This window comes from Adiantum capillus-veneris, chromosome 5 (genome assembly GCF_014529385.1).
Source record: "Adiantum capillus-veneris isolate H3 chromosome 5, ASM1452938v2, whole genome shotgun sequence".
Lineage (NCBI taxonomy): Eukaryota > Viridiplantae > Streptophyta > Polypodiopsida > Polypodiales > Pteridaceae > Adiantum > Adiantum capillus-veneris.
The window spans coordinates 60628162-60632180 of NC_140935.1; the positions used below are offsets into that span (position 1 = coordinate 60628162).

Below are 4019 nucleotides of genomic sequence, written 5' to 3' on the forward strand. Positions count from 1 at the left end.
GAAGGGGGGAAATGGGAAAACCACCAGCACACTCAGTGAATGCCTCTCTATAGCTCACATCACCCCTATCCCCTAGTAAACACACACCTAGATACACAATCTGCAAACCGCTATTTCCCTTGCCCGAACCCAGCCAACCTTGTTTGCAAACTCCATGCCCCAAAGCAAGTAATCTTGACCCTCATCTATAGCCCTTGCACTGCATTTTCACATATAAGCACCCTCAAGAACGTCCAATACTCAGACCTCTATCCAAATCATCGGCATCCACCACGCCCAAAGAGGGAGCAGCCACTTAGTTTACACATATCACAGACACACGTATGTTTTTTACGCATAGTATAACACAAAAACAGAAAGAAAATTGACATACATCTGAGAACAATGGACAAATATCATGGTCTAACAGGAGTGTGGTGGAGCTTTAATTTCCTCTCATTTTGTTGGTCTTCAAAAAAGGATCATGCTTTACTCCGACTTATGCTATTTCTTGCACTCCTATTTGCTTTGGTGGTCCTCTCTCCTTGACGTTTGGCAGCCACTTCTCATTGTACCTTCAGCCCTAGCTAACTCTCCCTTTTCTATGTGCAGTGTTGCGATCTTTTCAGGTTGTCCATCCCCTCATACGACGGCCGCCTTAAGCCATCATCTATTTATGCAATCTCTGCCCCTTCTTATACTTTGAAACCTGCACTATGAGTCCCCTTTAGCCTGTGGTGACGCCTTCTTTGACCTGCACACCAGCCCTTCAACTAACTCTCCTCTATCTCGTTACATGCCAACCCCTTGGCGGCCTCCTTTGCATTGCCAGCTCTATCCCAGTCAGGCGGCTCTCCCATGCAGCTCGCGATCGAGCTCCTCTGCTCGCCAAGGCCCAAACCCTGGGCTGCGCAATCCACTTCTCAAGCCCTGGAGGCCCCGACTTGCTCACGGCCAAGCTCAGCTAGCCCCCCTGCAACTGACGGCCCTCCTGTGCTGTGTCCAAGGGCAGCTCCTCCAGCCTTCTTTGACCCCCATAATCGCCACCTCCTGCAAAACTGACCTGGCCTGCCTGTACGTAATAGCGCACCTTTGCCAAACTGGCCGCCTTCTTCATGCAATGGCAGCGCTGGCCCTTCTACCATCCAGCTGGCATCCTTACACTGCCCGTTTTCATGTCGCCCCCCCATGCAATGGAGGCCATTCTTTCTTCATGCACCCCACGTTCCATTGCAGGTTTCCCTTCATGTCTGCCAGTAGCACTTTTTTCCCTTCCTCAGGCATTTCTGCCTTCTGCTTGTTTTTTTTCGTTAACTCCAGTCTTTTTAGGAAAACCTCTTATTGGGTTGCCTTTGCCACAGCCCGTGCAATGCTAGCTTCAGCTCGCCTTAAATAACTATAACTTTACCACATGTCACACCTTAGAATGCCTCCTTCAAACTTGAGCATCGATCTCTTTGATAAATAGTCCCTGAGATGGTCACGTAGTAGGCTCCAGCTCGGCAAGAGCTCTCGATCGTCGCATTACAATATTCTTGAACTCAACACAAAAAAAAACCCTGCATTGGTTGATCTAGACCACCTATTTTGAAGCCACAATCGCCAATCATAATGCCCGATCGAGAGTTAATAGGCATTGGTTTTCAAACACCTAGAGAGCCTTGAACTCGCCGAACCCAAGGAAGTGCTTTTGCATACATCATGGTACTATTGGACGGAGATATACATCAACCTTTAGTATCCTCAAGAAATCCAATTAGCAAAGCTTTTGAACCACATTTGACCTGTTAAATGCCCCATTTGGCATACACATTCCAACCATGCTTGTTGGAAACTGCATCAAACACACACTCAAGAGTACTACCATCAACCTGCTGATTTCCACACACCTGCTATTGGCTTTTCCCTGGGTCGACGGTGTTTGGCTGTACCATCATTGCCCACCCCTCGTTGAGCATTCATGCTCAACCATAATAGTATCTAGGTAATATTTGATTGCATAAGGTAAGATAGTATAGACAATAGCAATACAATGAGATGACCAAAAAAAGATGATATATTGTATGTACATAAACAGAAAGAGATAGAGAGAGATATCATGAGCTGCAACACTCTCCTTGATCAACTGGAAAGCCATAAACTCTCCCAATTGTGATTGGCACTGCACCTGGATCAAAAAGAAACCGTTGGCCGAAGCCATGCATCTGTAAAATATATGAAACCTGTGTCGGTAATACATCTGTAAACCTGCACATAGAGCATGATAAACGCTCTCCATAACATTTCTCCTCTTCAACTTGTATCGAGCAATGGTCATTGTGCACATGATAAGCATCTCCATCCATATGAGAGACTCCTATAGAGTCCCAAGCAACCATACTAATATCTAGTGAAGAGGTCGACTTCATATCAGAAACTCCTTGAAAAGAGTATGCATAGTATCTAGCATACAACTTGCAAAAAAGCAACCCTTAGAATCATAACTAGAAACCCATTGGCACAAACCTGTTTGCACATAGCCTGGATGTCTCTTGCCATCAATCCCAAGTCCATAGATCCGCCCTCGTTGACAGTTTTATCCTCTATTTCTTTCGCTGCATCCCAAACCTGATTGTCCACTTTGACATCACACAAAGGCTCAAGACAAATCACATGTGCTTCTTCTTCTGACACTGGAGGAGGTGCAAGGTCTTGCTTAATCTTCATCCTGGCCATAGCTTTAGCAACAAGCACATGTGACACCTCATCTATACTTACCATTGGCTCATCAAACCCCCAATCAACTTCATCCTCAGAGCTTACCTCTTTAGTTGGCAAAGCCTCACCATCCGAAATCATAAGAGAGGGTTGCTCAACCCCCTGGTCTTGGACATCACTCGTTTTTGCCTCGACTACTGGAGCGACTTCTAGAACTTCCATCTTTGTATCTGCCTCTACAATTGGAGCCTCTACCACTTGCATAGTCGGCTTGATCTCCTCTATCACTTGATGATCTTTACCCTCTGCTGAGACCTGAGAACCAACGACCTCTTCTCTCTCTCCTTCATGCATATCCTTGCCTATGCATCCTTCATCCTCGTTGATGAGATCCTCCTTTGAAGGCATATATGTATAATACATGGGGGGCACCAATGAAACACAATATGGAATAGAGCTTACCCATGGAGAACTTGTAACCATTGCATGTCGGCAACTGTGAACTGTTTTTACCTGCATTGTTTGTTGCGGGGTCATCAAAACAACTTCATAATCACTAGGCTTAAGCAAATCCATCTCCCAACTTCTTCTTCGTCTTTCTACTCTTCACTTCGGCGACGAACACTGCATCCTCATAGGCCTTGCACCAACAAACTCTACCTTCTCTCGAATCTTGGGATGTAAGCACTCCAAAAACCTCTCTAATTTGAAGTAGTCGTTGCCTCGGGACTGGGTAGCAACTTCTAATTGCTGCCAAATATCTTCAAATTGCTTTAAAAGAATTACAAACTCACCAATTACATCTTGCTTCAAAACCTTCAATTTCGCGTCCAATTCTGTAGGTGAAATTATCTGCTTGAAGTCTTGGATAAACCGAGCTCGAACCAGCTTCCATGACTGTCGATTCGGAACTTCCAACCCCTCGAACCAAGCTTTGCCTTCCCTCGCATCACCAGCGGCATAGCCCTTGACTTGGCTTCATCGATCACCATTTTCATCGACAACAACCAGAGCTCCACATCTGACATCCAATCTTCATCATCTTGCTCACCTTAGAACACTAACTCACAATCTAGCACCATCTTATTGCACCACGCCATCACTTGAGCGATCAATGTGATCCTCAGTGGGGCACCACAAGATGGAAGGGGTGAAATGGGAAAACCACCAGCACACTTAGTGAATGCCTCTCTATAGCCCAATGATCTCACAGCACCCCTATCCCCTAGTAAACACACACCTCAATACACAATCTGCAAATCGCTATTTCCCTTGCCCCAACTTGTTTGCAAACTCCCCGCCCAAAGCAAGTAATCTTGAGCCTCATCTATAGCCCTTGCACT

The 4019-nt window shown here is 45.8% G+C and overlaps 1 pseudogene; it reads right to left on the reverse strand.

Annotated features, from left to right (window-relative positions):
- Positions 1-355: 355 nt before the first annotated feature.
- On the reverse strand, positions 356-3776 carry LOC147457386 (uncharacterized; annotated as a pseudogene).
- Positions 3777-4019: the final 243 nt, after the last annotated feature.